Source organism: Arvicola amphibius, chromosome 12 (genome assembly GCF_903992535.2).
Source record: "Arvicola amphibius chromosome 12, mArvAmp1.2, whole genome shotgun sequence".
Lineage (NCBI taxonomy): Eukaryota > Metazoa > Chordata > Mammalia > Rodentia > Cricetidae > Arvicola > Arvicola amphibius.
In genome coordinates, this window is record NC_052058.2 from 17,168,049 (window position 1) to 17,176,478 (window position 8,430).

At 44.0% G+C, this 8,430-nt stretch overlaps 1 long non-coding RNA gene across 1 annotated transcript; it reads right to left on the reverse strand.

The window, feature by feature from the left end:
* Positions 1 to 1,427: 1,427 nt before the first annotated feature.
* LOC119827812 lies at positions 1,428 to 4,019 on the reverse strand. The gene is made up of 3 exons (XR_005287720.1): positions 3,509 to 4,019; positions 2,572 to 2,717; positions 1,428 to 1,888 (listed from the first exon to the last, which is right to left on the reverse strand). It is a non-coding gene; the product is annotated as an uncharacterized LOC119827812 (long non-coding RNA).
* Positions 4,020 to 8,430: the final 4,411 nt, after the last annotated feature.

Here is an 8,430-nt window from a genome sequence, read left to right on the forward strand (position 1 = left end):
AAATGAAAATATTTTAATTAGGCTCCCACGCAAATTAATCTGCACTCATTCTCCTGGATGGCTTCTACACAGAAAACTCTGGGAGAATTTTCTTTCACTTGGAGTGGATTAATAACACTAGAAATGCGGGTGTGTCGTGAGATTCTTCACTAAAAATTTAGTCTTCTTAGGATCTGGTTGGAGAGATAGCTCGGTGAATAAAGTACACGGGTGAAGAAGCATGAGGACCTGAGTTTAATCCCAGAATCCACACTAAAAAAAAAATCCAGCATGACAACAAGCCCTTCCAGCCCCGGGAAAGTAGAGACAGGCAGGCAGATCCCTGAGGCCAGCCTGGAATGTAACCAGCAAGCCCAGCTCCTAGTAAGAGACCCGGCCCCCAACAGAGCTGATCGTGGTGACTGAGACCTGTATGCAATCCTGGCATTTAGAAGACTGAGGCAGGTGAATCGCTATACGTTTGAGGCCAGCCAGCATGCACTAGAGTGAGTTCCAGGACAGCCTGTCTCCCAGAACAACAACAACAACAAAAGAAACAAAAGCAAGAAGGATGGCTCCTGAGAAATAACACCCAGGTTGATATATGGCCTGCATGAACACACACACACACACACACACACACACACACACACACGGGGGGGGGGCAGGGAGAGAGAGAATGAGAATCTGCTTTTCTCTAATTTTAAAGCTTATCTGCGAGAACAGTATGTTCTCTTTTGATAATCTCTCTGAATTAATGTGGCCTCTGACCTCTAGATCTACAGGCGTCCCTTTGGCACTTGTTGAAGTCCCACAACCCATATCGGAGGGGCAGCAGTCTCTAGCATGCTTTCCTTTGACGGCTGCTTAGGGATCAGAATTAGCCTTTTCATAGGCAAGGCCCTGTGGTGCAAGGTGGCAGAGAGCTGTCCAAAGAAAGCTCGGCGGAGAAACTGAGACAGAAAATCCCTTTGCAGAACCGCTTAGCTAGGCGAACTCGCTATGTGTTCTGTGATCCTTAAAATAACCGATAACGAAATGTACAACATGGCCGATTCTGTCTCCATCCACTCTTCTTAAGCGTTGGATACTTAGTGTCAACAAGATAAAACAAACCACGAAATAAGTTCTTGCTGTGTATTTATTTAGAATCTGTAGGGTTTTGCCTGTTAAAAAATAAAAATTAACCCTAAACCCACTGGGCTTGACCACAGACCAGAAAGCATATGCTTAGCATATGGCTGACATGTGTAAACCTGAGTGCAGTTAGATATTAAAACCCCAGCCGCCAGGAGAAACCCTCTCCAACCCTCCCCCTGCCCACCCTTATCGGAGCAAGCACGCCTTTGATCACACGAGCCTCAGAAGCCTAACAGTATGTTAGCCACCATCTCTACTCTAATTGGAAAATATTTCCCTGTTCAAGTTCAATCAGCATTTCAGATAAATAGGTAAAAGATGCCCAAGAACTTGAGGCTGGAAAGAACCTCAGAGGTATATCGGGCTCAAAAGGTTTATTTTAAAGATGAAACGACAAGACAACACGGTTTAGTCAGCAAAGAACAAGAGGGCAGATTTCTTGTCAACTTCCTCCCTCCAGGTTTCTGGTTTTTAGAAGCAAAACCTTTCCAGAAAGTCTCCAAGCCTTCTCTTTTCAGCTCTTGGTCAGTCCTGCCTGAGGCAAGGCTGTGGATGCTTTAGAAATCAAGGGCGCCCCTCCAGAGAAAGTTGCAGGGCACTTGGGTGCCAGAGCTGCGGGGTTGTAAAGGAGCGCTGCTTTCAGGGATGTGGTCCGGAAGTCCTCACATCCTCTTAGCACAGGCAAGCCTCATATTGCCACAGTCCCGCCACGCAACGGCAGAGCTGCAGGAGGTTTCCAGGAGCCCTTAGGGATACGTTTAAAGGATACCTAAGAAAACAGAGCAGAGGGTGTCACCTCACTGAGAAAAAAGGCAGCCCGCTGAATGGTAGGGGGATGAATGCAGGGACCCTGCCCTCCTGCGCCCTGCCAACTTCCTCCCACACCCCATCATTGGTTGTGGTGGAGCACGAGGAAACAACCAAGTAGCATGGCGCACAGAAGTCACACTGACACAGCCACACGTAGAAGAGAGGGCCCAGTTGCTCGGCAGCTTGAGTGGGAATGTGAGAAAAATCATGGGGATTTCACAGCGCAGGTGGAGTTCGGGCACAAACAACCCAGAGCGTCTTGTTAATCATTAGAGATGGCACCTCTGTACAATGTCAAGAAGTGGGATTTCAGGGGCATTTTCTCCTTTTTTTTTCTTAAAAAAAAAGACACTGTGCAGATAATACAAATTTGCTTTAAGCTCAAGAAGTACAACAGACCAATGCCAGCTTCCCAGGTAAGGGACTGGGATTGGCACCGCCGCTGGTAGTGGCATTACATCATGGCTCCTCCGAGAGTCACAGGCACACGAAGAGACAGGCACCCTGCCCTCGGCTCCATCTCCTTTTGAACAGTAGGCATGCGCAGGACATGCGGGTTCAGAGCAGCTGTTGGAAACGCGTGGCAAGGCTCTCTCCGTCCCGGCCATTCTCCCTGCGACTGGTTTTCAAGTCAGTTTTTACCTGAACAGAGGTGTCGACTCCACATAGGCTGGCCCCGAGGAGAACACGGTTCTCATGCAGCTCCTATAAATCACCCTCTTCTCACTTTAATATCAAGTATGATATGTATTAGAGAGCAGGCTTTGGGCTAGACTCAAGTTGGAAGGCTGTCAAATAAAACACAAAATAGAAAAATAAATCCAAAGTGAAATTTATGACATGAGTTTTACTCCCATTACACTCCACTTAACAAATGCATATGTTTTACAATATCTTTAATAATAATTATTAAACATAGTAAAATACTTCCAAACTTGGCTCATTGCATAATTGTACTTCGAGTGAAAAAAAAAATTATCTGAGGCCTTGTCAGTATGCCACTTCCTCCTCCCCCAGCTTTTAACAGAAGCAGCCTCCAGTGGGATAATCCAAGCTGTGTTCAAGAAGTTGGCAAGTAGGTCCAATTAAATGTGGTTTTACTGTATTCTGGCGTTTGCATATCTAGTTTGCCAAGAAGTAATCTTTCACAAAAAAAAAGAAGAAGAAAGAAAAAAAGAAAAAAAAAAACAGAAAAAAAAATCTGTACTGGCCCAGAATCAGACTGAATGGTACAATGCTTCATATAACTTTACCCCATGACTAAGATAATCTCTCTTTTTTTTCTTAAAAAGCTATGGAAAATGTATCATCTATCCATCATATTCCTGTATGAATCACGAAACGCCATCCTGTGTGGGATAGCTTACATTTACACATGACAAAACTGGAACTCATCGCAATACTTCTGTTTATTTTAATTATTAAACTCCAAGGGGTTAGTGCTCAGCCACCTGAGATTGATGTATTTATTCAGGTGTACTCCAGTCGGATTATCTGAAGGAGGCTGTAAATGATCCTATTGCCTATTAAATATCCACTTGTCCGAGCAGGCGTCGTACACATTCACAAGCCTGTGTACCTGGAACTGGAGTTGCGGGGGACGCTCCTCTGCCTTTGCAACTGAAATGCCAGGCAGCTCCTTTGCAGGTGTTTTACTGCCCCGGGCCTTCATGGAGGGGCTGATTCGAGCAGTCCTTTCCAGCTCACCCAGGCTCTCCATGAACGGCCGGCCGTATCCAAAGTCCAGATGGAGAGCTGTCAACGAAGAGACTCCTTCCGCCCTGCCTACCGCATGATTCATCCCTGGCATGAAGACAGGCCCGGAGATGGCCCCACCACCTTGACTCCCATAGGTGAGCCAGGCAAGGAGCACAGGTGCTCACTCTGCAGGTCAGCGGGAAGGGATCAGGTCCGAAAAAAGGCTGCAAACCTCACAACCTGGCCTTTGTTACGAAGCATCATGAGCTCATTAAAAACACATGCAGAAATGGTTAAACAAAACCCTCTAAAACCTTTTACCAAATCGCCAGTCTATTAGAGAGACAGAGCCCGCAGCAAACTCTCTCTCCAATGTGTGCAACGGAGCAGCTAATGTCCTTTGGACTCCTGTCTATGGCATCAAGCAGAGGGAAGTTTTTTGTGTGTGTGTGTGTGTGTGTGTGTGTGTGTGTTTCCCCCTCCCCCCGGGATGTGTGTGAGTGTGTGTGTGTGCGCGTGTGCGTGCTTGTTTGTTTTTGGTTGTTGTTTTTTTTTTCTTTTTAAATTCTTTCTAATTTCTGATTAAATATAGTAACAAATAACTGTTTTTACCAAACACGTATTGTTATGCTCACTGCCTTTTACAAAAACTGATGAAAATTATAAGATTAAAAGGGAAAATTGTGTCATGATAACAAGAGGGGAAAGAAAGAAAAAAAATAGATGAGTGTGGCCCGACTGCTTTTGTGGAGTGGCACGGCATCAAAGAGGGACATGGACAGGCTAAATAGGACTCTGCAGCCATCCGGTACTTGGCCCTGCTACACACGCACGCACGCACGCCCACACACACACACACACACACACACACGCACGCACACATACACACACACACACGTTGGAACATATCTTAGTATTTAAAGTGTCTGGATAAACACAACACGCGGTGGTATTCTGCTGTTCTGTGAACTTCACCCAGATGCATCATCCTCCCAGTGGACAGACGCGCACCCGTTTGCATGGCACCATGGTGTGGCTGTAACAACACATGGGGCTCATCAGTGACACGAGACCTGACTGACACAGAGATGCTCTGGGCTCTGACCCGGCATGTACCACCGTCCCTGGTTACAGGATCCGTCATTCAGTTTTTATACTTAACGATACTCCAGTAAACATCAGTCATAGCTTTTTGATCTTGATTTCTTCATCATTAGGAATGGGGGAAGTCTGCATCCAGTGCAGACTTGACACAGCAGATTTTCTCTGAGAAGTCGACCGTGCTGTGCCTTCATCCTCCCTTTATCCCCAAAGGAAGTGATGTGGATGGGGCAGCCTGGATTCATCAAAACGGGCACAGAGAAACTTGTCAGAAGGAACCAAAAGTGTAGCATCCATGAGAGAAGAATTGCACATGCGTCCGCACCTACAAGCCTACCTGAGAGTGTGTAAGCTTTTCATGAGTATGACCCTTCCTTTCACACAGCCTGTAGAAATTGCTTTCCGTGAGGGCATGCTGAGAAACATAAATAAAGTTGAGACTATTAGTCCTTGATTAATTTAATTTTTTTAAAAAAAAAAATCTAGAGCCGGATGGTGGTGCACACCTTTAACCCCAGCACTTGGGAGGCAGAGGCAGGTGGATCTCTGTGAGTTTCAGGCCAGCCTAGTCTATAAAGCAAGTTCCAGGACAGCCAGGTTCCAGAGTAACCCTGTCTGGAAATAAATTAAAAGAAGAAAGGAAAAAAGAAAAAAGAAAAAAAAGAGAAAGGGAGGAAGAAAGAAAGCTCTACATTTAAAAAAAAATACCCATATTGCTAGGAAGGCTTTGTGATAGAAAAAAATCTTTCATAAAAACAACTTATTTTTATAGTAGTATTGTTCCCTAAAACAGACCTAGCGTCTTCCCTCAGAGAGCTCGGGGACGTGTACATTCCTGCTTACGCGGGGCCAGGGGAGAGGTGACAGGGTACTGTCACTCTGCTTGTAGAAATGAAGAAACGAATCCTGCGGCACAGATGTCTTTCTGATGAGAGGGGTGAGGGACAGTCTGAGAAGATGGGGCCAGTAAGGGGAAACACCGAGCTCCCGCTTGGGCACCAGAGGAGTTTTGAGGCTCCGGAAGGCTGGCACCTCAGCACCTGACCACGCTTCTCCTTCGCCTCACCGTGCCCAGGAGCACCCTGACCATTCCCTGCCTGGATCCGCCTGCATTGAGCACTGCCTCATTGTGGCTGAACAAATAATATGGTTTTTTTGGGGGGGGGGGCTGAAACAACTCTTTCCTAGCTGGGAGCATGACGGGAACGTGTGAGTTGGGAGGATGCTTTCAGGTTTCTGTTCAGACCCCAGCAGGGTACCACCAATGAGTGGGTCAAAGTGGAGGGAAAAGACAGCATTCCAACGGTCTAGATTCCCACAGTAAGTGTTTCTAGCAGACCAGGGGTAAGGTAACTGTGAGGACCTTACCGTGAGCATTTGATCACAGAGGTGATCTAGCCAGGATGGAGGCTCAGATGCAGCCTTGATCTGAGAGGAACCTAAAGCAAGGGATTTGACCATCTCGTGCCTCTAAAGAGAGCAGACATCCATCTTGAACATGCTACCCACCTAAGGTTTGGGGAATGTGTGAGGTATTTTGCAAAGACCTAAATCTGCTTCTCTCTCCTCCGCCTTGCCTGGGCCTGTTTCTCATCAGAGTGAATGACTTGGAAGTCACTTCTGTCCCTGCCAGCTTCAAGTGTTGATGATTCTAGGTTAGTCCCTACGCATGGCAGCAACCTGTGAGGAGAGACTGTCAGACAAACACCACAGACCTTGACAGCATGGAGAATTTCTGAGCCAGTCAATCCTTCGGTTTTCTTAATTTGAGCAACAAAACTCATTTATTATTTTAAAGACAATCAATCCAGAATGCAAATATTCAGCCTAGAGGGCAGATTTAAGTTTTGATTTGTTTCTTGCTTATAAAGCTTAATTGTTATTTTTGGAGAGATTAAAAATATATGTACTAATAAATAAAAACAACATGAGGATTGATGGCTTCATTCTCCGAGGGTCTTATTTGACATCAATCATTTAAAACCCTGGTCAAGCCCACGGAACGCCTGTCATATCTTCACTACGGCATTATTTTTACTGCAGGATAAGCACCTTTGCATGACAAACTGAACAAAGGAAGACAAGCTTCCCCTCCCTCCCCCTTTGCACAGAAGTGGTTCTAGCACCACTTCAAGGCATCCCTCAAGGAAAATAACATATAAATAGAACGTGAGAAATCACCACATTTTTCTAGACTTCACACGTACTATGAAAAGCAAAAGTTCTTTGTGCCCCAACGTAGCCTCTAATTTCTCTGCCTTTTGCAGAGGGTTTTCATCCAGCTTGATGTCATTTCTTGTAAGGAGCCCCAGAAATGCCTCAGCTCCAATATCTTCAGGCTCAGGCCCCCTGCCTGGGTATATTAACACATAGCTAACTGGTACCCAGGGTGGTAAATAGGCCAATTTAAATTGGAGTTTTCATTTCAAATTTCTTTCTTTCTTTTTTTCACAAAATGGTAGAAAGACATGAAAACAACTTGGCTGGAAAATTCAGTTGTATCATGGTGTCAAAATCACTCGGTGAATAAACTTGATCCTCTTGTAGTAAATAAAAGGACACGGAGAACACTAAAACGCGGACTACGAGATAAGAATTCCAGTTTGTGCTTCTGCAACAGCCAGCCCTGAGGAAACACCCACCAGCAGACATCAGCTTCTCTTAGATTATTCACTTGCAAAATCTTGGGGATTTGGAAGATACTAAATTTTACATAAGAGACTCCTGTCCTATGACTGTACATTCGCTATAAACCTATGTTGTTTCTCCCTTCTGCCATACTTGAATCTAGAACCTTCTTTGTCAAAGCCAGGTAGAAATAACTTTACAAATCTGACTTTTTTGAGATATGGTTTGTTTTTCTTTCTTTTTTTCTCCAATTTCTTCTATTTGAAAAGAATTTTAAGTGACAGAGAAATTACTGTAAATTAGGAAGTGGCTTTTTTTTTTTCTAAATACACATAGATATCAGTAACTTCTTTGGTTGCCTCAGCTTCAGCTCACTGGCCATAGATTTTAAATTTCTTCAGTATTTTAATTATTGTACTATTGTGCTTTTTCCAAAATGGTCCACAGCAACCTGCTTAAAAGGCATTGCTGTCTAGTAAACGTGCAAATGTTTCAGTATTACCAAGCCACATATGTGCTATGGTTTTAAAAAAAAAAAACACATGTATATTTTCAATCTCTTAAAAAATTTTAAAGAGATTTGAAAGAAAAGTTTAAATGTTTTTACTCTGGTCAAAGCTCATCTCAGATCATCAGAAACAAAAAATGTTTGAGTCATTAATAATCTCAGATTTTAAGGTGACCTGCATTTCAATGAAATGTACGTATCCTTTTTATAGGTTTGAGTAAATGTATTCATACATGCATGACTGATACATATCTTGCAAATTCTGTCACATATCAAACGTTAGCTCTGGTCTGGCATGACACATGAATACAGTCACGCTACTCCTTCAAGTTCAATGGCATCTACACATTTTCAATATTAAAACAAATTTAATCTACTCGCACACATGTTTGCCAATATTAAGATACATTCGTCCATGCTCCATGTCATATGAAGAACAAGTACACGTTGGACAAACTGGAATGTCTGGGACAAAGACTTTTAAAGCGTGCACACTGACACTTATCAAAGGCCACCTGATTTAATGATTAACTACAAAGATCATAACAAACTGTATGCGGGTGGTT